Below are 27,040 nucleotides of genomic sequence, written 5' to 3' on the forward strand. Positions count from 1 at the left end.
CACATCTATACAAGCGATATCATCACAGGACCTAACCATGTGTCAGGCAGGAGCCGCTCCAAAAGGGGAGCCAGTTTAAAATAACAGCTCCCTGCACAGACCAGCTGCCTGCCACCCCATGCTGCTGCCTCTGAGACAGGGTGGCAGCAGCCCCTGTCTGCAGGGGGGTCCAAGCTCCCCAGGCTTATCGGTTAGTTGTATAGTCAACTAGACATTGACATCCCTAACTTGTACTTGCCATGGATGTAAATGGGTAAATGAAATTTGAAATATTCTCACTATCAACTCTTACTTTTTCCAAACCTTTTACACAATAAAAGCTTTCCTACTCCATTGGCCCTGGTGTCTGCAACAACCTAGGATTGTAGTTTCTCATGATTTAAACCTGCAGATTATTAATTTGCAGTTTAGTAATGGATCATAATTTCAGCGTACAGTCTTACACATTCTCACAAAGACTGAGTGTGCATATTTGTGCAGAAGTTTACATTTGTACTGTAGGAGGAAGGCAAATAATTTTTGTGCAAATCAGTGCTTGTGCCTGAAAGACAGTGCCTATCATGTGCAAACAAGCTGTGCTCAGATATGCATTTTAAGAAGCTATTAAGCGGACCCCTAATGTGTATCTTTTGTTGTAAAGGCCAATGAAGAGTAAATTACAAAAAATAATTAAAAGATGAGAAGGTAAAATACACTGCTTTTAAAATTTTCACTGAAACTATATTCAGGATCACATACAATTATCTCTGTGGGAAATATCCTGCCAGGTCCATAATGAAAAGAAGAAAATTCATGTAATCCTTGGGCTTCAGTACAGCCATATGTTTATGATTCTGCAGGAAAGAGTAAGTGTAGTACAGGCAGTCCCTGGGTTACGTACAAGATAGGGACTGTAGGTTTGTTCTTAAGTTGAATCTGTATGTAAGTTGGAACTGGTGTCCAGATTCAGCCGCTGCTGAAACTGATCAGTTTCAACAGCAGCTGAATCTGGACACCAGTTCCGACTTACATACAGATTCAACTTAAGAACCCCAGGCATCCCCAAGTCAGCTGCTGCTGAAACTGATCAGCAGCTTGATTCCAGGAAGCCCGGGGAAGAGCAACACTGCCTCGGGCTTCCTGTAGTCAGCGCTGGTCAGTTTCAGCAGCGGCTGACTTGGGGACACCTGGGGCAGAGCAGCTGGGGTGCTGCTGGGTTGGTCCAGTAGCGCGGTCGCTCCTCAGCGCTACTGGACCAACCCAGCAGCACCCCAGCTGCTCTGCCCCAGGCGTCCTGATTCAGCCGCTGCTGAAACTGATCAGCAGCGGCTGAATCAGGACTCCTGGGGCAGAGCAGCTGGGGTGCTGCCGGGTTGGTCCAGTAGCACCAAGGAGCGGTGCTGCGGGACCAACCGGCAGCGCACCACCTGCTCTACCACAGGCCCCGGGCTTTGCTCCACATCTCCCTGGTCTGCTGGGGGGAGGCACTAGCTGCGTCCCCCCCCAGCAGACTAGGGAGACGCGGAGCAAAACGGCGGAGGACCCGGGCCGGACTGTGGCGCTTCCAGATCAGCGCCGCGGTCCGGCCCGGGTCCTCCGCGGCTTTGCTCCCCATCTCCCTGGTCTGCTGGCTCCCCCAGCAGACCAGGGAGACGGGGAGCAGCTTTTCTCGCCCCGGAGGAGGCGGGCGGCGGGACCAGGCATCCCGCCGCTCCAGTTCTCTGGGGCGAGAAAATCCCCGTTCGTAACTGCGGATCCGAAGTAAGTCGGATCCGCGTAACTTGGAGACTGCCTGTATTTTAAGTCCCGATTCAGAAAAGTACTTAATTTTAAGTAAGTGCCTAAGGCCCAATGATTTCAGTGGAATGCAGATGCACATTTTAAGTTAAACATATGCCTAAATGCTTTCTGAACAGGGATGCTTTCCTGAGTCAGGACATGAAGTTCTCAAAATTCACCCAGGCTACAGCATTCATTAGTAGTGGGTGTACAAGCCTGGTGTTTGCTTTTCAAAGTCAGGATGAATGCATCCTGCGTTTCATGGCAGACCTAAAGGGAATTGGGACAAGAAGCTGACTGTGATCAGAACACGTCATTTTTCTGGTGAAGAGGAAGGGAGGAGGAAAGAAAAACATTAGAACAAAATGGAGAAAAGGCAGAATTTGTAGGTAGACAAATGGGTCTCATTAGAAAGAGCTGTTCATGTTTTCTTTAACCTTCACCAAGACATTACTAATACTGACAATAAATCTCTAAGATTAAAAAATACACCTTTTTCCCCCAGTTGACTGATTAACATCTTCATAGGAGGAACTCTTGCTACAGGAAGAGTCTCAAAGTCAGACTCCTGGTTTCCTGAGAATTTTTATTCAAAGAATGAAAAGCAAAGAAATAGAACTCTGTTGTGACATGTATGCTGTTATATCCCATCACTTTCAAAATGTCCTTGAAAGACTTTTGCTCTGAGCATACTGGAGGGTGTGGAACTCAAAGGGGCAGCAATCAGCAACATTACTCCTTTAGGAAAATCAGCAGTTCCTCTGCCTATCATGGCCAAGATTAGAAAGCTTGCTGCATAAAACATTGTTACCCTTTTTGACCCAAATAATTAGCTAGTATGCAAGGTCTTGGGGCATTTCTATTACAAAGAGAAATTGATTATAGTCAGGTATTTCTTTGTTACAATTGTGTTTATTTACAAAGAGGATACACACATTCCTTTTTCCCTGAACACAGTAGGAATCAAACAGCACAAGGCAATTTCTTTCCTCAATATTCCAAATGTCTCTTTCCCGCCAGCCCTATGTCCAAAAAGTGTTGTCCTTTAGCTTTATTTCAGGGCCATGGTACAAATTCTTCTCTAGCTATCTGTCATTATCTGCTGCCTTACTTGTATGCTTCTCTGGTGTTTCAGATTGTTTGAGTGTGCACTCTTTTGAGCTCACTCACACTCTTCTACACCTAAACCAGTGTTTCTCAAAGTGATCCATGGACCCATTCTGAGAGAGCTGCGAACTGGCCACTCCAGTTTGTTTATTTACTGACTGTGTAACCACAGAGCCTCGTGGCTCTCAATGGTTTCGGTTCGCCATTTGCAGCCAAGGGAAGCCGTGGGTAGCAGAAACCTAGGCCACGCCACTTCCTGCATCTCCCCAGAGCTGCAGAGAGTGAACTGGAGCCAATAGGAGCCATAAGGCTCCATGACTGTGAAGCTAATGAGTAAACAAACCAGATCAGCCAATTAGCACCTTCCTTAAATTGGGTCTGTGGATCACTTTGAGAAACACTGACCTAGCCCATGCCCAGCAAAACCCTTCTGCCCACATTGCTCTATTTCTGACCCAGCTTGCGTGAGGCCTGTGCTTCATTCTGTTTCAAATCTTTTGGTTCAAAGGAAGTTTAATTGCTTCTTAACATTTACCTTAGACATAAGTGACTTGTTGTAGCATTCGGGAGGTGCATCGCCTTCGTAGGCTCCCATCAAAATTTTAATGGCTAAACGGGGTACCCTCGTGCCAACTTCTTGTCCATCTGAGTGGTCCTCCTCTGCAGGCATCAGTCGCCTATAGCCCTGGAGAAGGGTGGCTGTTTATCCTGAGTAGTCTCAACAAGGTTTCACTGAGCCTCCCACAATCTTTCATCCCGATTCATGTTCTTTTTCCCTTTGACTTGGACTTGGATGGGACTCCTTTCATGCTTAAAGTTGAGCATGAACATTAAGGATTTGTATGTAAGAGTGAGGCCTAAATATCCTATAAAATTAGCGTATGGTCATAGAATCCTAAGGCTGGAAGAGACCTCAGGAGGTCATAGAGTCCAGCCCCCTGCCCAAAGCAGAACCAATCCCAACTAAATCATCTCAGCCAGGGCTTTGTCAAGCCGGGACTTAAAAATCCCTAGGGATGGAGATTCCACCACCTCCCTAGGTAACCCATTCCAGTGCTTCACCACCCTCCTGGTGAAATAGGTTTTCCTAATATCCAGACCTCTCCCACTGTAACTTGAGACCATTGCTCCTTGTTCTGCCAACCGTCACCACTAAGAACAGCTTCTCTCCATCTTCATTGGAACTTCCCTTCAGGAGTTAAAGGCTGTTATCAAACTCCTCCTCCCCCCCCCCCCCCCACACACACACTCTTTTCTTCTCCAGACTAAACAAGTCCAAATGCCTCAGCCTCTCCTCGTAGGTCATGTGCTCCCAGGGCTGACCCACATTTTGGCACCTGAGGCGGGGAGCTCAAATGATGCCACCATGTCCCCTCGCTGCACCAGGAGCAGACACAATTTTTACAGTCTGGCTCCTAGTGGCGCCCTTCCCCCTCCCCCATACACAGTCTGGCACCTGAGGTGGCCACCTCAGTTTTGCCTCATGGTAAGGCCAGCCCTGTGTGCTCCAGCCCCCTAATCATTTTGGTTGCCCTCTGCTGGACCCTTTCCAATGCATAGGTGGTGGGGTGAGGGGGGGTGTCCCAGAACTGGACGCAATATTCCAGATGTGGCCTCACCAATGCCGAATAAAGGGGAATAACAACTTCTCTAGATCTGCTGGCACTGCTCCTCCCAATATACCCTAATATTCCATTCGCCTTCTTGGCTACAAGGGAATACTGTTGACTCATATCCAGCTTCTCATCCACAGTAATCCCCAGTTCTTTTCTGATGAATTACTACTTAGCCAGTTGGTCCCTAGCTTGCAACAGTGCTTAGGATTCTTCCGTTCCAAGTGCAGGACTCTGCACTTGTCCTTGTTGAACCTCATCAGATTTCTTTTGGTCCAATCCTCCAATTTGTCTAGGTCACTCTGGACCCTATCCCTGCTCTCCAACATATCTACCTCTCCCCCTAGCTTGATCAATTCTCTATTGTTTTCTCTGCTGTTGCGTTACTTGGTTTGCTAAGAGTTAATTACACACTGAAAATGTTTATTTTTATCTGTAGAGTGACTCATGTATGGTTAAATTGAGAGCAGCAGAACCATCAATTCATGAGTTCCGTGACTACATAGATGAGTGTAAGCAAAGATTTTTATCCTGCCCTTGAGAACATTTCTGTTTAATCTTCTTTCCTTCTTTTCAAAGTGTGTTGTATATTGTTCTGGTTAAAATACAAACAACTTTTTAAAAGATTATACTAAGATTTAAGATTGCTGGAAGTGCTTTACATTTATTCCCATTTTGGCTTAATGTCTTTAGGAGCTGGCAAATTACTCAGATAATGTCTCAAGATGGCTGGTCCCAGGAAATGAAGTTGGTTCAGTGCCCTTGCTCCAGAACACTTAAGTGGTCACTTAAGAAAGCGGGGCAGCACTTGGGGGCTATCAAAATTCAGGGATAATTTGAGAGGGACAGAGCTGGTGATTTAACTCTGCCAGAGTCAGGAGACTGAAGAAGGTCCCTGTGAAATAGTGCAGGGACCACAGTCACAAGAGCATTCTCACCCAAGAGGTGGATTTGTTACTACAACAGAGGGAGCAGTAAAACACATTGCCTTGGAATATCAAGGAGTGGGGCTCTATGTGACTTGCTTCCTGGTACCCAAGAAGAAAAGCAAGTGGAGACCAATCTTTGATATCCGGTTTCTCAATTGCTTTATTCACAAACTAAAGTTTCATATGGTCACGTTGGCAGTGATTATCGTCCTTAGAGAAAGGCACATGGTTTACAGCCCTCAATATGAAGTACGCTTATTTTCACATCAGTGTCTATCCAGTCCACCAACATTCCCCAAGATTCATAGTAAGCACCCACCATTTCCAATATAGACTACTTCCCTTCCAAATAGCCACTGCTCCCAGAACCTTAAAGGTTTCTCCATTTTAGCACCCTGTGTCAAATGTTATGAAGTTCTCATGTTTCTATATCTCAGTGGTTGGCTTCTAGCAATGCAGTCCACCTCAAAGCCCACATCCGCCTCGACGTTGCTTGGCCTTCTTTCATGCCTTGAACTCAGCATTAATGTTAAAATCAATCCTGGACTCCATGCTGTCCTAGGACTTTATAGAGCCCATCATCTGTTTGATTACAGCATGGGCCTATCTATGAAGGGACAGGTTCTACACAATAAGACCCATTTTAACTTGCTTTGTCAGCAATCCTTATGTACTGACCAGGATTGCCTGTCCCTCCTTAGCCAAATGGCATCTTGTACATGTTTTCACACCTTTCTCCACCTTTGCTGTCTCCAGACATAGTTCCAATCAGTTCACTTGCTGAAACATCATGCCATGGGCTTCATACTGATAGTCCCCCACCAAGGTCCTGGCATCCCTCCAGTGGGGAACAGATCCATTTCCTGTATACGAGGGGGTTTCCTTTCTCCCCTCTTCATCTGACAAGATGATCATCACTAACTCATCCCATATAGTCACAGGAACACTCTTTCGGATCATATGACACAGAGAACCTGGTCTCCCGGAGAATCCAGGATGCACAGAAGTTTTCTGGAATTCTGCGCTCTAAGAAAGGCATGTCGATCCTTTTGCCTGTTCATCTGTTCCTCTTATGTTCTCATTCTGTCATACAACTATGTCTATATCAACAAGCAAGGAGAGATGAGACCAAGTGCTCTATGCTCAGAAGCAGTCCATCTCTGAAATTGGTGTATCAATCATCAGATCTTCTTGTCTACCGCTTATCTTTCTGGGATACAAAATGTGGTTGCGGACTTGCTCAGCAGATATTTTGCAACCAACCACCACTAGGAACTTCACAAATTGGTAGCACACTACCTCTTCATCCGATGGGGGATCCTGACAAGACACCTGTATACCTTGCCTACAAACAACAAATGCACCACATATTGCTCCAGGAGAGCTCTCAACCCCCACTTTCAGAACAACACTCTCTTCTACTCTCCTAGTCGGAACAAATCAACTACACTCCCCTCCTCCACTGCTCCTACCTCTGGTGCTTTGTGACAGCTGATGAGACAGAGTTCTCCTGCGGACCTAGACAGTTTTGGTTCCCAGTTTCCTTTACGTGTCATCTTGACCACCAATTTCTATCTTCAGTTTCCCTGATCAGCTCACACAGTACAACTAGGGTGACCATATTGCACAGTTCTGATATTCGGGCTGGTTTCTTTTATAGGCTCTTATTACCTTCCCCAAACTCTGTCCCAATTTTACATACTTGCTGTCGGTCACCCTAAGTACAATGATGAAAGACATCCCAATCCACAGGTGCTCCACCTCAGAGCATAGTGTCCGCTTGAGAATGGATCTGTTCCTGGGCTGTGCAAAGTATCCTCTTCAGCAGCATAATAGGAAGGAGTCCACTAGGCAATATTATTTGGGGAAGTGGAAATGTTTTGCTTCTGGGCCCAACAAAAGTGAATTTTACTAAAATCAGAGGGGATCCCCCATTCAGCCTGGACTGCCTTCTATCCTTGATGTCATCAGGTTTCAATCTGAATGATGAATCCACTGAATGGTGATTAGACTGTTCCAACCTTCATAGAAGGTTACTCTCTTTATACACCCACTGACTGCCATGTTTTGGAAGTGCCTCACGAGAAACTTCCCACCTGTCCAGTTGATCGCATCACAATGAGACCTGAATCCAGTTCACCCTTGCTAATGAATCCCCTCCCCCTTTGACTCATAGTATCATGCTTGTTCTCCCTCCTTTTCATGAATGATGCCTTCTTTGTTGTTATCACTTCCAAAAGAAGAGTCAGCAAACTTGAAGTTATGATCAGAGGACCTGCCTTTCAGTTTTCCACAAAGTTTTCCCTCTTTCTGCACCCAAACTTTCCCCCCAAAGGTGATCTCCCTGTTGCACATTAGTCACCACTTTCACTTTCCTATTGGTGTCAGCGGGGGAATGGCGATTCTACTCCCTGGATGTCCGGTGAGCTTCTACCTAAAGAGAACAACTCTTCTCAGGAAGTCCCCCAGACAGATCTATAGTAGAGGGGCGGGAGAGTGGGAAGTGGAATACAGATAGAGGGTCATGCTTCTCGACGAACCTCCAGTGACAGGTAAGTAACTACATCCACTTCTTTGAGTGACAGTCTCTGTTGTATCCCACTAAGGGGGATTAACAACGTCCCAAACTGTTGCAGTAGGAAAACCTCAGGCCAGCTCCGTACAGAGAGGCTCTAAATGGATTTTGGGTTGCATTAAATTTTGCTAAGTATTATTATGCCGACCTACCTCCCTGCTGCAGGGGTGTGGGCTCACTAGGGATCTGTCTGATTCCCAGTGGAAAAAGAAATGGAGCAGACCAAACACATCTCTACCTTTTATCAACTGGGGTGGAAACATGAGGCAAGCCAAGGGTGCATGTGTGGATGAATGGACATAACTTTCAAATTCTCCAACTTCAAGCACATAACTCTCAGTGGAGTACTGATGGGGCCACACACCTGGAAGACCCCTCCTCCCAGCTTATAGATAAATAACTTCCTTGTTCCATGAGTGGAGAAAATGCCTTGAAGTTAGGGACTTAAAGAGCTCCATCTGCTTAATTTCTCAAATAAAAGATTGTGAGGTGACTTGATTAGGCTACATCAGTAACTTTGAAGGGAGAAAATACAAGGTACTAAAGAGTTCTGTAATCTAGGACAGAAGGGCATAAGAAGAAACCAGTGGTTGGAAGCCGAAGTCCGACAAATTCTAATTAGAAATTAGATATACATTTTTAACAATGAGGGTGATTAACTCCTGGAACAAACGAGCAAGGGAGGGGTGGGGATTCTAAATCTCTTTATGTCTTGGTATCAGAACTGAAGATGTGCTTTAGCCAAACACTAGTTAGTTACTTGAAATGTAAGGGCATTGGATATACAGGTCAGACTAGGTGATTTGTTGTTTCTTCTGGCTTTATACTATGACTCTGTAAATGTCTTCAGTCTCTACTACATGGGTGTGCAAATTCCAGCCTATGGTTAGACCCTGGCAGGCTGCCACCACTATATTTACCTGTGCCTCTGCAGGTATCCAGCAATTTCAGCTTTTGTTGGCCACGGATCTCCATTCACAGCTAATGGGAGCAGCTGGAAGCAATGTCAGTTTGTGCCACTTCCCACCACTCCCATTGGCTGTGAACAGTGATCCGTGGCCAACAAGAGCTGCAATTGCCTGGTTCCTGCAGAGGTGCAGGTAAATATTACAGTGGTAGCCCGCCAGAGACTAATCTTGGGAGTCCGCCATTTTTTTTTATTGACCACCTCTGCTCTTCTATATGGTACATCATTCAATTGCTTCAAGCAATACACCACTTTTTAAAATTCTAGAGCATTGTGATATATTTTGTGAAGGGAAAAAAACACATTCAGTACCGGGAAAAGCAAATCAGGAAGAATCCCTGGTGTGACTGTTTCCTCTATCACTCAGCAAATCCACCACCCTTTTTATCATAAGTTAAATATTTCTCTAACTTTTGCCAGTGTTATTGATAGCACTCAGCACATTACAGTGCAACTTCCTTTTATTTATTGGAATGAATATCCTGTTGCATCAACTCCACTTTTCAAAAAAGAAACAACAGTCATGCTTAAGGAACACGATTACAGTATTAAATAGTTATTTGCTTTATTAATTGAGGGCGAATTTGTGGCTTTTCCACAATCCATTTGCATAGGACGGTTCATAGCTGCACTGTCCCCAGAAGGGGCTAGTTTGTCTCCTTGTTTTCTCTTTGCATTGGGGATGGGCATATTTTCTTTTACCATCCTAGCTACCCTCGCAGACACATTGGGTTTGGAGCCATAGCTCTGTCCACTTTCTGCTGCTGGTCTGCTCCCTGCCTTTCTATGCAGATGCATTAGACTTCTAAACTCTTTAGCAGTGTTGAGAGTGTGAGGGTTGTTCATTTGTTAATAAACTGTTTGTGTCTGTGAACTTAATCCAGGGCTTGACAACAGCTTTGACTGTTAGTGACCTGTGTTAATGTAGGTGTGGATTTCCTCTTCTACCTGCTGCTGGTGAGGCGAATAGTTCAGCAAATGTGGCTTTCATAGAAAGCCAGGGAAGAGCTTTGAAGGCAAACCTGAGCTTCTTTTTAATAACCAAAACAAAGAGAAAGGACTTCCTTTCAGAAAACTGAGGAAGGAAAATAATGATGTTCTTTATAATAGTGACTTGCAGCTTTTAATTATTACCTGTATGCAGAGCCGGTCCTGCTGCTGGCCACTTCTGGGGCACAGCGCAGTCTGCGGTGCCTGAATAGGTAGGAAGCCTGTCGTAGCACCTCCACTAGTCACCCTGCAGCAATGAGTCCCACCCAGTGCCTGACATTCCATGACCCAATACTGGGATGCAGCCCCTAGTTGGAAAACCACTGGTTTAGAGTCTGTAAAAGTTGAACCCATGATGTTTGGATTTAATTTGGCAGAAAGAAAGTGCTGTATAACTCTTGTCAAAATGTTCCTCAGCCCTGTTATCTGTTCTGTTTCTACATTCTGGGGGATAAAATTACCATTTAATATATCACCTCTTTTTGGTTTTTGACTTGCTGCATCACACAACACAATACATCATAACAAAGTATAATAGATGCCTGAAGGGTAAATAGTAAAAGAATATGGCATTTTAGCTGAAAATGAACGAGACTGGCACTTTTAATCCCAAGTAAAGGAAGTGAAAAACACAGTACAATAACCGGTGCCAATAAATGCGGGAACATTGCTGTTTATACATAACTGGACATAACTGCTGATAGCTTTGCACACTGAAATCAAATAACATTATGAAAACAGGAAGCTAAAATATGTGTGTGTGTTGTGGTGAGGAGATGGGTCACATCACTTGGTAAATTTTAGATCAACTCCAGGGAGATCAAATATTGTGTCTGAGTATGTGGATGATGTTATTTCCTGGACCATTGTCACAATAAATTCTAGCCCACATACTGCATTGTTCCTAGAAGTGCCCCATCTCAATCTATTTGTCAGTCTAACTTCCGATATGTTTAAATTTGCACCCATTGTTGTAATATCAGAGAACCACTTAAAATATTTTTCATCTTGCCCAGCAGTTAGCAGTAATGGCTTGCTGAGAAGAAAAGTTTGTAGTTGCCATTTGTTTGAGTGAGAGAGGAGTATTTTTGTGGGAAAACTAGGTGGAAGTAATGGGCCAAAATCTCCCTTGCATTGTATCTTGTGTACTCAGGTATCCAGTACAAAGTGAGGCTAAAATGCAACCCAATTAGAATATTAAAATTGAAGCCAGTTGACAGATTTTGCCTAGGTGGAAATGACTACACAAGATGCAGGGCAACAGAGAAACAGACTTTTCCTTTTGCTCATAGGAAGAAAGTTTGTAGAGGCCCCAACAGCTTTGGAATGAGTGCTGGGGAATACAATCCATGGAGGAGACATAGATGCACGCATTTTGGGTAATAAATCGCTTCTGTCTTTTAAATACACTTAGGGTCGTAAGTTTTGTTTGGTGCACAGTAAGCAAAATGATCCTGGTTTGTTGTCCTGCCCATTTGTTTATTCTGCACTCTCTGTAGTTAATGAGAAGTTAAATAGGGCTATGCTGTGTGTCTGTGATAACCAAACAGCCACCTCAGTAGTTTATAAAATACTAGTAATAATAAAAATTTGAAGATACTTGTTAGCCAGAGGACTACGCTTAAGAGCCAGAGTTAATTGTGTTACATGGAGGGGCCCAGCAGTGAGAAACAGGGCAATGACCTCCTGAAAATCTTAGCTTCCCATACTGGGTGCTAGGGGAAAAAAGTCCAGTGCTTGAGATTCTTGCTAAGGGTCTGTCTCTGAGCTCTGCTTAATGTCTTTGTCTTTGATATCGGCCAGTGGCTAGTATATATGTTTGATAATGCAAAGTCTGGCCCTCTCCCAGCTGGAAAGCAGAAGGAGCTGTTTCTGTCTCTGCTCTCTAACTCAGCATCCCAGACACTCCTATTGTTGGAGGAGGTTTCTGACAATCGACACTCCCCCTGCTTATGTAAAGGGGCTGTTACTGTTCTAGCTTGCAACAGCCTTCAGATGTCTGTGATGGTCAGGGGAGTCACTGCTACTTTACCCCTCCCCCAGTCTTGGAATAGTTCCAATTCCTGCCTCTGCTGCTGTTTGCAACCTTCCTAAACAATAGTAGCATAAAATCAATATGATTCTTGACAATTTTACCGTTGCCTACAGGATACTGAATAGGAACATCTTATACCTCTGTATCTTAGCAAAGTTCTGAGGAATAGTGGACACCTGGAAGTTATCGGACAGCAGACACAGGCATATATCATAGCTTAGGATTCTTCTTTTCTCACATTTGGAAGGTTCTCTTTGTTACCATAAGAGCTGGAAATGTTTTTAAATGAAAGCTTAATACAGTAAACTTCCAATAATTCGGCACCTTTAGGACCCAGGGGGTGCCGGATTATCAGATATGCCAGACTATCAGAAGGGGGGGCTATGAGGGGTCTGAAGTGGGGTGGGAGGGGATGCCACTCCAGACCCCTCGTAGCCCCCCCTTGCGATAGTCAGGCTCTGCCCCAGGAGTCCCTGATTCAGCCGCTGCTGGTCAGTTTCAGCAGCAGCTGAATCTGGGATGCCTGCAATAGAGCAGCTGGGATGCTGCCGGGTTGGTCCCGCAGCGCCGAGGGGCAGCGCTACAAAACCAACCCGGCAGCTCCCCAGCTGCTCTGCCCCAGGCGTCTGGATTCAGCCTGCTGGTGAAACTGACGCTGCTGGTCAGTTTCAGCAGCGGCTGAATCCCAACGCCTGGGGCAAAGCAGCTGGGGTGCTGCCAGGTTGGTCCCATAGCGCCGCCCCTCAGCGCTACGGGACCAACCCGGCAGCACCCCAGCTGCTCTGCCCCAGGGGTCCCCAAGTCAGCCGCTGCTGAAACAGATCAGCGGCTGATTCCAGGAAGCCCCGGGCAGAGCAGCTCTGCCCCGGGCTTCCTGGAATCAGCCGCTGATCTGTTTCAGCAGCGGCTGACTTGGGGACCCCTGGGGCAGAGCAGCTGGGGTGCTGCCGGGTTGGTCCCGCATCGCCATCCTTTGGCGCTGCGGGACCAACCTGGCAGCACTCCAGCTGCTCTGCCCCTGGCTTCCCCGATTCAGCTGCTGGTCAGTTTCAGCAGCAGCTGAATGGGGGAAGCCTGTCCGGCTGCCCTAGCACTTTCGGGTTCCTGATGGTGCCGGACCATCAGGAGTCGCGGAGCATTGGATGCCGGACTAATGGAGTTTTACTGTAAATCTAAATGAAAGGAAGGTATCGCCTAGTGTTAAACAAATAAATAATAACCAGTTCTTCTGAAATTGATGGCTTAGATCCTACCCCTGGAAGGGATAGCTTCCCACTTCCAGGCTAGGACACAGAATGGGGCAGTTTTTCAGAAGTGGGGAGACACCTACAGCTTTTGTTGAATTCAGCAGAAGTTATGAGTGCTCAACTCTTCTGAAATTCAGACACCCTGTGCCTCTATACTTATTAAAATATAGTTAGAGTTTGTTCAGAAGGGGGCAGTGGCTGAATGGCATAACATGTTGAATTTTGTTCCTGTTTTTTATTTGTTTTACTTCAGCATTTTTGTTGAAGATATTTTGGGTCAGAAATTTAAATTTTGAAATGTTTCAACGAATGTCATCAGATCTGAGCATCATTAAACTTCAATAATGGATTTAAATTCAAACTTGAATCTGGATTCAAGCTAGTTCCCATCTCTACAAAGGGCTAAACCAGTGGTCTCCAATCTTTTTGATGCCCAAGATCGCTTTCTAAATTGAAAGGCAACCCAGGATCTACCCTGCCCTTTCCCCAAAGCACCACCTTGTTTACTCCATCTTTCTTCTCCCTCACTCACTTTAACCAGGCAGCGGTTGGGGTGCAGGAGGGAGTGTGGGGTGCAGGCTCTGAGAGGAGGTACAGGATTGGTGCAGAAGAATGTGCATGTTGCTGGTTCTGGGAGAGAGGTCAAGGCTGGGGCAGGAGTTTGGAGTGCAGGGTGTTGGCTCTGAGAGGACTGAGGCAGGCGGTGAGGTGCAGGAAGAGGTATAAGGTGCAGGCTACAGGAGGAAGATGGGAGTTGGAGGGCAGCATTTACTGCCAGCCCTGTCTCCACACTCCTACTGGAAGGAGCTAACATGGTGGGGGGACGGGGGAAGGGCAGTGCTTATAGGCAGGTGCAATGCACCGCTCCACTCACACAGGGCCTCACTGGCCTTTTCTGGGAATGGGCCGACATCATGGTGCTGGAGCAAGCAGAGAGCCTATTTTAGGGGGCAGCCCTGTTCTACCACCAGAGATTGTGATAGATTGACAGACTCCCCAGGATCAACCAGTTGATCACAATCAGCAATTTGGTGACCGCTGGGCTAAATCAAACTCCAACGTCAGGGCATTCAAAATCCATGCCCAGATATAAAATTTCATGCTGGATTCTTGGCTATTTTATGCAGCACTGGTAGGCGATTAAGAAATACCTTCTGAGTGATTTGAAAAGTGCTGAGTGACTGACAGGCTCAGTGGAGTGGAAGTCTTTCCAGGATTAGCCCTGTATTGCAGGTTGAACCTCTCTACTCTGGCATCCGCTGGACTTGACCCAGTTCCAAGCCAGAGAATTTTCTGGACCACAGAGGTCAATATTGTCTAGCAGCATTACTAACACTTCCAGGGTATGTCTACACTACAGCGCTAATTTGAACTAACTTAGTTCGAATTAGTTAATTCGAACTAAGCTAATTTGAACTAACGGATCCAGACTAAAAAACTAGTTCGAACTAGCATGTCCACATTAAGTGGACCCTGAACCGGGGTTAAGGATGGCCGGAAGCAGTGCCGGCAGGGCATCAGATGAGGACTTAGAGCGTGGAGATGCTGTCTCAGGCTAGCCGAGGGCTGTGCTTAAAGGGACCCGACCCCCACCCCGGACAGACAGTTCTCAGGGGTGCCCCGCTTGCAAAGCAGTCCTGGCTTGGATTGCCCGGAGTACCCACACTGGGCACATCACAGCACTCGGCCATCAGCCCGGCTGCACTTGCCGCAGGCTGCCATCTGGGGAGAGGGGTCAATTGGGGGGCTGCAGGAGAGCTTCCACCCCCAGAAGCCCGCAGAGCCAGCCCAGTCCTCCCCATCGGGGGCTCGTACCCCATTCCTCCCTCACCTCCTTCCACTTATCCTTCTCTAGCCCCCCTTCCTGATGTACAAAATAAAGAAAACGTGTGGTCAAAAATAGAATCTCTCTATTGAACAAAACTCAGGGAGACTGGGAAAAGGAGGTGGGAGAGGGGAAGAGAGAGGGTGGGAGAGGGGAGGGCAACTAAAATGATCAGAGGTTTGGAACAGGTCCCATATGAAGAGAGGCTAAAGAGACTGGGCCTTTTCAGTTTAGAAAAGAGGAGACTGAGGGGGGATAGGATAGAGGTTTCTAAAAGCATGAGTGGGGTGGAGAGGGTGCATCAACAAAAGTTCTTCATTAGTTCCCATAATAGAAGGACTAGAGGACACCAAAGGAAAGGAATGGGTAGCAGGCTTCAAACTAGTAACAGAAAGTTGTTCTTCACAAAGCAAAGAGTCAACCTGTGGAACTCCTTGCTGCAGGAGGCTGTGAAGGCTAGAACTAGAACAGAGTTTAAAGGGAAGTGAGATCAAGCCATGGACCCAACCTCCATGAAGTGGTATTAGCCAGGGGGTAGGAGTGGTGTCCCTGCCCAAAGTTTGTGGAAGGCTGGAGAGGGATGGCATGAGACAAATGGCTTGGTCACTGTCTTCGGTCAGTCCCCTCCAGGGTCCCTAGGGTTGGCTGCTGTCGGCAGACAGGCTACTGGGCTAGATGGACCTTTGGTCTGACCCAGTATGGCCATTGTAAGCTCAGGGCTCAGGGTCGGGGGTCTCAGTGGACCACCTTGATTTTCATGCACACCTGCTCCTGGGTGGCCAGGCTGGCAGCTCTCCTGCCCTAGATGGCCACTTTCCTGTGCCTAGTGCGGAGGTCGTGGACAAGGTCTACGATGTCCACACTAGACCAGGCAGGTGCCCGTCTCTTGTGGTCCTGGGCAAGCTCCCGGGAGCCGCCAGCCTGGTCCCGGGAAGAGGGGGTGGGCTGGGGGACATCGGGTGGGTGGCTCAAGCCGTGCCAGGTGCAGGGTCTGCTGGCTGGGTGCTGGCAGGCTTGCACCTGGCACAGGCACCGTAGCCAGCCCGTGCCCCTTTAAGGGGTCCGGGGCCGGGAGGGGAGCAATAGAGTTTCCCTGGTGTTGGCCAGAGTGGCCACCAGGGCAAGCTGGGGAGGGCTAGCCTCCCACTAGTTCGAATTAAGGGGCTACACAGCCCTTAATTCGAACTAGTAAGTTCGAACTAGGCTTAGTCCTCGTAGAATGAAGTTTACCTCGTTCGAACTAAGCGCTCCGCTAGTTCGAATTAAGTTCGAACTAGCGGAGCGCTAGTGTAGCGCCTATCAAAGTTAATTTGAACTAACGTCCGTTAGTTCGAATTAACTTTGTAGTGTAGAAATACCCCCACTGCTTACTGGGCTCTTAGAAGACATTTGGGATAAATTAACAGCACAGAACACCAAGAGCTAGGACTGGTGGCTGTAAACTTTATGGGGCTGCGGGGAAACTTGGCCACACCCATGAAAAATGGACATCCAGCTAACTAAAATCATGCTGGATGATGGCTGTTTCTGGACCAGAGTGCTCTGGACTAGAGAGGTTCAATTTATGTACAGTTCTTTCTGTCTTTGAAATTAATCTTTTTCTTGATTTAATCTGTAACTAGGTGTTTTTGATAGATGCGGGAAAGTAAAGATAAATTGTAGTAATCTAATTTGAACTATGTCCTTTGCAATGGCTTCAATATGTTGGCATGGTCTTCCCATGCCAGCATAGCCTGAAACCAGTGAGAGTACCCATGTGCCTAAAATTAGGATGAATCAGGAGGACCTAAAGGCAGACCTTCATGACTTTTCTCCAAAGCTGTGGACCTGATTTAAAGCCTGCTGAAATCAAAAGAAGTCTTTCCATTTTCTGCAATTTGGGTTTGGATTGTGCCCTGTATCAGCAGTACCATTATGTCAACAGTAACATTTCAAGAAACTGGAAGATAAATTGGCAAGGTAGTAAGGAATATACAGAACTGTAAAACTGATGCTTCAGATTAGGCTTCTCATCAAAAACCATAGTTGAGTGTTACTGGAGAAAAAAAGAGCAGTTAGAAAACCAGATATGCTTCTGCAAAAATGTTTGGAGTTGTTGGAGGCAAAAAACTTACCAAACCCTACATTGCTGGTTGTATTTCTTGCAAGTATACTTAATAGTGATGTGCATCATGCTCATCTATATATGGAAGAAAGCTATAGTATTTCCCCTAGAAAGAGTCAACAAAGAGGAACGTTAATTGCAACCCTTTCAAATGCCAGGGACCAGGAAAGAGTCCTTATGGCTGCCAGATGCAAACAAGATATCCTATTTGAGGGCAAGAAAATCCTTTCTCTTCCCAGATCCAGACCCTGAAGTCCAGGCAAAGAGAAGGGAATTTGGAACAGTTAATAGAAAATCATAATGAAAGATGTCAATGCTATGCTTATTTCCCATAAAGCTCTGGTTTCTGAGTGCAGACAAAGTCTCAAATTGTATCCTAAGTCTTCACAGGCAAAGGAAACAAATAGCCCAGATACCCTGTCTGATGCATCCAAAGGGGAGGAATGCCATGTCTTTCCTTGTACCCTGCTGAAACCATGCTGTGGCATGGAGTACACCACATGTTGTGAGGTGGATTCAGACTGTGGGTAGAGATCAGGAGGAACCACAGAAAATTTCACACTAACATAGACCATGAGCTTTTGTGCATTTCCTTGTCACATTGTTTAACATAGGAGTGGAAGAGGTTGTTCTATAGACAGTAAGTGGTAGGGGAAATCCCTGGCAATGCAGTTCCATGAAAATGGCCAGCAGATCCCAAAATATCGGCTAGTTCTGGGGGTGGGTCCCTGCTGCTTCATCCATGGGACAAGCCTCTCCACAGGTAGAATGCATGTGACACAACACAGAGAATCTCACTGAGTTTCTGATCCCCTGCATGGGATTTTTCTTGCATATGGGACAGTTAGGGCCATAGTCAGGAAGATTGTTAGAAGAAATTGGCTAGTTCCTTGCTACATATGATCTTGTTGTAAACTGTTGTGTGGTCAGTGTAGATACATTTGATGGCTGAATATGCCCTGTGTTTAGTTAGTGTTTTTGTTTTTTTTTATGCAGTTAGGTATTTACTATGTTATGTTGGCAAAACACCTTACATCTTTCTGTTTTAATTGGCAGTCTTTTAAGTCTCTGCCTTCTGCTACCTCAAGTGCTTATATGGAGGTGATTATGAATATGAATTGTTTCAACTCTCGTTAATGGATCATTTTACCCTTGTAGTATTTTTTTAAACATGTTTGGAGGGAGTTTTGGTATAGTGATAAGTTTCTAACTTCTGATCCCCAGACAGGCTGTTATAGACAAAATAAGAGAGTTGCATTTTAAGCAATATCCTTTGTCACCTAATCAATGAATTGTTAGTGTACCACAATCTGTTTTGTTCTATATGGTGATCTGGTAACTATTTATGTTTCGTGTGTGTGTGTGTGTGTGTGTGTGTGTGTGTGTGTGTGTGTGTGTGTGTGTGTGTGTGAGAATCATATTTTCCTCATAAAATTCTAATACTTTTTTTAAATTACTACATTAATATCACTGTTATTGTTGGTTGTTTCAGGAACTCCAGTCAAGCACTGTCATTTCAGAGGAAGTCAAAATATAGAGAATTCTGTTGATTCTGGCAAAATGGTTTGAATTAGTCCTGTTGATCCTTCCCTCTGAAAACATCGGGTGCTATCTCCTGATTCTATTGACAGGGATGGGCTGTGTGAAACAGTTATTGGCACAGAAAGTGTTTCTGATTTCTGGTAAGATAGTTAGCTAGGAAACAATTGATGCAGCTACTGTTATTTTTGCCCTCTTCCCTAATGTATACCCTCCCCCCAGTTTTAGTAGTACAGGAATATTTATGAATGTTTTCATTTAAATATGAGTGCTAGTTATCTGCCACTTTTTATGCCGCTAAGACAGTACATGCAGACCTATTATCTATCAGATGGTTAATTGTAGGGGAAGGATCATGATATCTTTCTGTAATATAAAACTTCACAAAATATATTTTTTTTTAAATTATTTGGTCTTATCAACATGTTTGTCAATTCTCCATTGGTGGAATTATTGTATTTACTTTTTTGGTATCTATAGGGCTTCACAATGTATGGCTCTTTATTTAAAGCAAGGATTTTTGAAGTTTGATCTGCTATACTGAAACAAATGTGAAAAGCCAACCCTCTTATCCAGATTATATTTTAAAGATAATAGAAGCTTCTTCTCTACTTAACTCATTTGATTAAACCAGAACATATTGTGATTGGTGCTCTCAACTGGGTGTGATGGGCTTCTTGGGAATAATTCTGTTGTTTCACATTTTATTTTCTAATGAGAAGAAAGAGTCCTCTGAGAATTGCTGAGTAATCCAGGCCATTAGGAACCTGTCAATTTAAACACCACCATCCCCAACCAGAAAGAATGTTGTAAATGGGTAGACATTCTGTTGAAATTGTCCTTATTAATTCTGCTTTGGGCATATTTCTTTGCAGCATCTTACATGTTTTCATGTGCATCACTCCATTTAAGAAGTATAAAATGTATATGGGGAAACCTTTATTTTAGTGTTTGTATACAAGATTGTTTCTAGTTACATTTCTGTATAATTGTAATGTAATTCAGCAGTTGACTTCAGCAGTCTTATGAGCCCCAAATGCTCAAAAACACGAATCAAAACTTCAAAAAATCATGGGATTGGCTTAAAAATATGAGCTATTTTTTTTAAAGTAGTATATTTTGAAATTTTGTTATTTGCCTTCTGGTTTCTGAGCCTTTAGAGTGCACTCTAGTCCAATTTTCAAACTTTTCTCTGCAACAGTGAAGGCTGCTGGAAATGTATTTTTTAATAAAAAGAGCTGACATCTATTTTTTTAATAAAAAGAGCTGTATTCTCAGAGAATGGAACTTTAAAACACCAAACATTGTGAAACTTGTGATAACCACAAGAGCTAGCAGTACTGATTTAATTAAAATGTATTTTACACCAGATCTATTCTTATGTCTTTTGATACAGATTACCTAAGCAAACATTAATTGACAGAACTTGCTTAGACGGTCCCCCATATTTATCCCATGGTAACAAACGCTCTTTATAAATAATTCATGTATGACTTAGTGTGTTGCTGCAAATATCAACTCTGTGACTCAAAATGAATTTATCATGATCTGTTGACTTACCAGTGTCCCTTTGTTAAAAATATATTTAAGTGTCTGACCCTCCATCTTTAATGTCAGATAATAAATATCCAGTATTTGTCAAGGCAGTTAACTGCTCTGTTGGATCAGTTAATGGCACAAGCAGCATTGGTTATGAAATGTGAAACACCTGAGATTTATAAATATTTATGTCATGAAACCCTTGCCGATAAATATTTGTGCACGTTAGATAGAATTTTAAATTGCTTGTTTGAAGACTCCACTTTCCAAATGCTTTGAACTAAATGCAAATTATTTAAGATATTTTAAGTAATCCGTTTTAAATTTCTATGAACATTTTTCAATTTAGTTTTGTGCTATGCAAGAACATACATTTTAAAAACCTTTGAAACGCATGTTGCTGTAATAAGTCTTTCACATGCTGTTGCATTTGTTTGCAACAAAAGATTTTCCTGAGTAAGTGATGATGGTTGATATTCCTAGATAACCTCATAATTATCTGTGATTTCTTTAGACTCATTTCCATATTCTTATGTTCAGAGGTCTTGAGAACAGAGGGGATAGCAGGGAGAGAAAGAGAGAGGGAAGGAGAAAAAGCTAAAAATACAATAAATCTTTTCCTAATACTATTTTTCCATGTAAGCAGTTGTAGGTGTCAAAAAGATGTTGTGACACCACATGGAAGAAGAGTTAGTCCAATAGACACATTTTCCATTAAGTTGTGTCCTGTGCTATGAGAGAATTGTGTGAACCTGCGAAATACTGTGACATATCAATGCTATTTCTGTGTTTTTTATAGACACCAGCTCAGAAAAGGATTGGGTTGGGAAGGCATGTGGTTGTATGGTGTGTTGTCACATCTATCAGCTGTTATCTTGTTTTTGTGACTCAACTTACTTTTTTTTAATGAAAGCTTCTGCCTGTTATGGTTGTGAAGAAAAATTTAGCTCACATTTTTTAAATTAACTGATACAGAACTGAGTGCAGAAAGCTTGAAGCAATAGCTTGTGGAGGTGTGAACTACCCTATTCATCTCAGGGAGCTGTTAACTCAGATGTGTAATGATGATTATTTAAATGTAAAGCATTTAAAATATTTCATTCCAGCATGTAGGAAAGGGAGCAGGGGGGAGGAGTTTGGCAACTCAGATGCATGAAGCTTATTTTTCTCACTTTGACCCCTAAGTTCAGATCATTTTATTATCTTATCTGATGTTATCATCTACAGTTCTATGCAGATACCATTATCCTGCTTGCTCTCTAAGCTGATCTCCCATTTTTTATTTTTCTTCTGACACATGCATTGGTTTATAAGAGAGTTACAAGAAGCCCTATATAGCTAGGCACTCTAGTTGCTTTTGAAACACACTGAAAAAAAATGAAATAAAAAACAGTGACCCCATGCATCTAACAATTCTAAAGGATCTGACAGCACAAAAATGAAGCAAATGGCCCATGTTATTTTAAACATCACCTGGCAATGCAAAAGAGCCGAGGAGAACACAAAAAAATTGTGGGCCAGTATGCCATGAATGTCATCAATTCACATTATTTTGGTCCATTACGGAACAGTCTTCCCAGCAAACGTCCTGCCACGCTCTTTCCCTGTAAACCTTGTTCTACAAGGAAGAAGGGATGTGTCAAAAGAGCAGGTTTTTCTGAAATTTGGTGCCATGTAGACGCGCCAAATTTCAGAAAGGCCTCTTTTGGCAGAAAAGCAGAAGAGATATGCAAATTGCGTATATTTTTCCGACTTACCTTTGTAGTCTAGATGTAGCTATAGGGAAATGAGATTAGGAAGCAGTAACCGGAACAGGGGCAGAACATTAGTTTGTAGAAGAGGTGAAATTTTTCAGTGATTGAAATGATAGTGATAGATAGATGATAGAGATTTCACATGGTTTGAACTTTCCCTGCCAGCTGGCAGGGAACTAATCGGTTCCTTACAATAGATCTGCTTGTTCCAGTTCCTTTCAACTGTCTAAGAGACCAAAGAAAATCAAAGTGCTTGCTTGTTGTTAATCTGATGATCCCTGTAAGAAACTCTGTATCCTTCAGATTTCTCTCTCATGAAATCAGCACACTTCCTAACTCAGTGATTGTCATCCATGGAAAAATACTTGTCAGTTGCAGTAGGCAATCCCTTTGAAACAGTCAGGCTTCATTTTAGCCCATTCCTTGCACAACTACTTGTGCATTTTCATAGTAGCTTGATTGAAAGATTCTGATATGAGAAACCTGATGTCCTACTTTGAACTTCATTATTTGAGGAGGGAGTGTTTGTAGGGATTACAAAGATGATATGGTTTGGCAGCTATGATCATTGGCTGTCATTTTAAACAGACTTGATACATACGGCATTTAACTAGATGAACTTTATCCTAGAATCAAAAGGATAGCTGTATTAGTCTGAATAACATGAACAATGAGAAGTCCTGTGGCACCTTATAGACTAACCGATTTACTGGAGCATAGGCTTTCCTGGGCAAAGATCCACTTCGTGCATCTGACGAAGTGGGTCTTTGCCCACGAAAGCTTATGCTCCAATAAATCGGTTAGTCTATAACGTGCCACAGGACTTCTCGTTGTTCATTCTAGAATGTTTCTTTAGAATTGTTACCGATTTAACATATCTTCTACAATGCACTCTGGCCATAATATTAAAACATTTGTGCTTAAAACTGGGCTTCTATGTTTTGTAGGCACCTAAATATGTGGCTTTGTTCTCAGATGTGCTGGCCATCCATAGCTCCCACTGTAATCAGTAGATGTGGCTGCTCAGCACCTCTGGAAATCAAATATAGATTTAGGAGCCTAGGCTTAAGCACTAAAATTTTAAAAAATATGGTCATTTATGTAATATATGTGTCTATTTTTTATCTTATGACAGTTATTAGAAACAAATAGTTCATCCTGTAGGCTATTGCAGCTCAGTACATCTTTAAAAAAACAAAACCAAAGAGAGCATAGGTTCTTCCAAGATATGCATGGCATTATTATGTAAAACCATACAATTATTTTGAGGGTTTTTTCATGCCTATAACATTCCAGGAGTGGATTTGGAAGCTTTGTATTTATCAAGGCATTATACACAAGGGTGTTAGGTATAGAAACTTGCTGTTAATGAGTTTTAAAAAAAGACACTGAGGCTACTACGTTCAAGCTAGCATACCTGTATTCAGCAAACTTTCTAGTAGCTTTCCTATGGAGCTTTCGTGGTAATTCTGGAATGCAGGGTCAAACAACAGCCTAGTCATAGAGTATTCCCTGGTGGCTTTGAGGCAGCATGGAAGGCCGTCCAGGCTAATCATTTCAAGCGGCCCATGGAAAACCACTTTCTGGTTAAGTCTGCATCATACTGTTCCACCAATGGAAAAAATTGAATATGAGGAGGGTGTGTAGTTTTACAGACAAAAATACATCCAGCATAGCCAAGGATCTGTTTTTAGCTCATAACGGCTGAACATTTTGAAGTGTTAAACACAGTTTCCTGACTTACTCGGGGAGAAAGAAAGGGAGTGTCAGTGTGAGTGTGTGCTGCATAGTTTTGTGATACATCAGGGAGAAGAGGCTGAAGGAGAAGGTTTTCTGAAGGTAAGGCTGGTGGGCAGTAAAAATTGGGAAGGGGGTGGGAGTGAGCTATCTTATCTGTCAGGCACAAGAACAATATTTAAAATAAAATAAAAGACCTTTGAACTAGAAGGCACTATGCAGAATGAACAGTTTTTTATCTCTATTACGTTGTCTGCCAAATATTGTGGTTTCTTTAGAATTACATCTATACCACATAGTATAAGAGAATTGTTTTCTCCAAAGAATTCTGTATCTGTGATGAATTGAACTTGATCATTGTAACTGATTAATTAGACACTGCCAAATCACCTTACAGCTCAGCTGTGAAAGTGGTGGATTTTGTGTTTGTGGGGATGGGGAAGAGTTAAGGAAAACGTCATATGTATGGTATGCTTTAGTGTACTGCTGACAATATAAAGCTCTATTAGAGTTATCGCTCTATTCCATAACAATTAACGCACAGACTCTCTTTCTCTCTTCCTTCTTTCTTGGATTCTTCCTAGCCTGTCTCATAATTTCAGTAATTTACAAGAAATACAAATCACAATGGGCTAAAAGTTTCCTTCCTTAATGTTAAATACATTTAAAATATTGGAGGGGGAAAGTTCCATTCTTTATACCGATAGAACAGAGTAAAATGACAAGAAACAAGAATTTTGGCCTCATTGGTGTTTGGATCTCCCTGCTAGGTTCAACTGGAAAGGAAAAAAAATATTTAGACCTGATTGCAGATATAACGTGACTACTTAAGAATATCCATTTAAATTATTTGCTGAAGTATGACATTTCCATATTAGAGTAGTTAATTTTGAAATTTACACATAATCGTTTAAGTAACGGACTAGTGCGGTGCAGCAAGGTCCAGTTTCAATTTTGATACATAGGACAAATACAAGAAGTTGAAATAAAGACATACCTGTCAAAAGGTGACCTGTGTTAGTTCAGGGTACTCATGTAAACTCTGTATCAGTGGATAATACTCTCTCCTTTGGAGGAGAAAGGTGTGAGTTTATGTCAAATAAGGAAGTTCTTTTTCCACAGATGAGATATTAAATAGCAGGCTGAACCATCTCCACTGGTTGTCCAAGTGGAGATGGAAGTTTTTTAACCGAATAAGGAAGACCTAGGTATGCTAACCACCATTCCCCCTTTAATGAAAGATAGTCTCATGTATGAGTGGGAGAATTATTGCTGAGCAATGGAGCCTTGCTCTCAACTAAGCGTCTTTTTGTTGGAACCCACAGTTTAAGATGGGCACAGTTGAGTCAACTTAGATGGCAAACTAGCTGACTGTAGCTGCCTCCAAAGTACATAGACCTCTTCTTCTGCCTCTTCCATACAGTTTATATGACAGTATTACTGCAATTGGGGGCAATTGTGTTATGGTGCGTGCACATATTAAAAGATAATCCCTGTCCCAAAACACTTATAGTCCAAATAGACATGTCAGGTAAAGGATAAGAGAGGAAATATTATTGGGTGGAATTTTCAAAACACCGGGGTGACTTAAAAGCACTAGCCCATTGAAAGTCAGTGGCATTTGTGTTTTTAAGTCACTGAGGTACATTTGACAATCCCATCCATTTCTCCTGTCTGTGAAGGAAGTGAGATGTAGGTTAACTAAACGACTTACCCAAGGTCATCCAGGAAGACTGTGTCAGAGGCAGAAATTGAACTCAGCTACCTGAGTTCTAGTCCAGTACCTTCACCACAAAACCACCCATCCTCAGGATGTAGGACTACATATAATATTAGTTTCTGCACACATCTTGCCCACAAGCTTTAAGATGAAAAAAGGGAGGAGAGTTTGAGAAATTTACTCAGTTTGCTTGTAGTTCTTCCAGGCACAGAGCCCTGCACTCCCAAGATCTAACTGATTAGTTTCCTAAATATTTTGAAATATCTTGAAGGCCCTATATTAATCCACATTATATTTTGGTTTATACATTTTGGACAAAGCAGCTAGACATGAAAAAGACCTGTGAGATCACTGAGTTCATCCCCCTGCAAGGTCAGGACATCTCTCTGAGAGAGGGCACATTAGCTTTCTAACTACTTATGGCTACATTAACCAAAATTTGAACTGTCACTTTTGATTTTTGTTTAATTTGGGGGGGGGGGGGTTATTGCTTAAGTGGTTGTGCACACTAGCCACTGTGTGTCAGTTCAACAACAGTTAAAAATGATGGTCTTTGATTTTCCCGCGGAAGAAAATTATGTCTCCAGAGATTTATACTGTGTCAGACGTACTGAAATAGGATAAGAATCTTCAAGCTTGAATCAGTCTTCCATACTTCTCTAACCTGAAAAATGTTACACAGGCTTGGAGTCAGAAGAATGATTTAAGTAAGAAAAAATGATATTCTGGTTGTAGGGTCTGCAGTGCTGACATGTGAAGAGTGATGTAAACTTTTTGATACTGACTTTATATGTAAAACAAAAAAAAGGTGGTTTTTTAAAATTTATATGTAAAATTAGAAGTATGTTTACAATGACTAGTAGTTTTAAAGATTTTTCTGGCAAAAATTGAATAATGATTACTGTTTTATGAAGAAAACTGTTGTCTGATTTTGTTTTCTTCTATAATGCATGGAACAGTTTTCTTTTTAAATTAATGAGAATCAGATGAGTTTGAGATGGATTTGGCTTCACATGGGATTTTTAAGACTAAATCCTATTTTTTGCACTGCTTTAGTTCATTGCTGGAATACAGTAGTATATAAATGCAAAATATTCTGCCAAGAATACCATTGTATAATTATTATGGTATATTTTTTGTCATAAGAATGTGATTGGAGCTGCAGGAATCAGAAATCTGTTTCTGATTTGTGAATTCATGTGACCAAAATGCATAGTTTTCAAAAATACTGTAAATTGTTGCCAGTAAGAAACTCAGTGTTTAATTCTGGTACAGGGTAACATTAACACCTCCCTGGTTATTTCAGATATAGATCAGTATACAGCCTTGAAAAAAGGTGAAGTCTAGCTTACTTTCTGGCTTTCTGATGACTGTGGCACATTAAGCTGCAAACCAAAGTGGACAAAGAAGATAACTTATACTTAAGAAGCCTTTGATTCTTGTGGAATTAACAAAGAAAACACTAATCCCTCCAGTCCCTACACAGACCATATGATGTAGAGCAGCTAAGGGATAAATACAGGTAATTTGCTACAACTCAGTAGGTTGTAAAGTATCCAAAGTTGATGCTTTGACCATTGTGGAAAGGAGGGTATAAAATT

The 27,040-nt window shown here is 43.0% G+C and overlaps 1 protein-coding gene across 3 annotated transcripts in view; it reads left to right on the forward strand.

The window, feature by feature from the left end:
* Window positions 1-27,040, forward strand: part of TIAM2 (TIAM Rac1 associated GEF 2) — a 185,355-nt gene that overhangs the window by 34,618 nt on the left and 123,697 nt on the right. The window contains exon 1 of one of the 3 annotated variants that reach the window (XM_014569522.4): window positions 23,654-23,821. The exons of the other annotated variants lie outside the window; for them this stretch is intronic. The gene's annotated coding sequence lies outside the window, so the exon portion shown is untranslated. Of the gene's footprint in view, window positions 1-23,653; window positions 23,822-27,040 lie in introns of those variants that run through there. 3 annotated transcript variants of the gene reach the window in all.

Source organism: Pelodiscus sinensis, chromosome 3 (assembly GCF_052426305.1).
Source record: "Pelodiscus sinensis isolate ZL-2025 chromosome 3, ASM5242630v1, whole genome shotgun sequence".
Classification (NCBI taxonomy): domain Eukaryota; kingdom Metazoa; phylum Chordata; order Testudines; family Trionychidae; genus Pelodiscus; species Pelodiscus sinensis.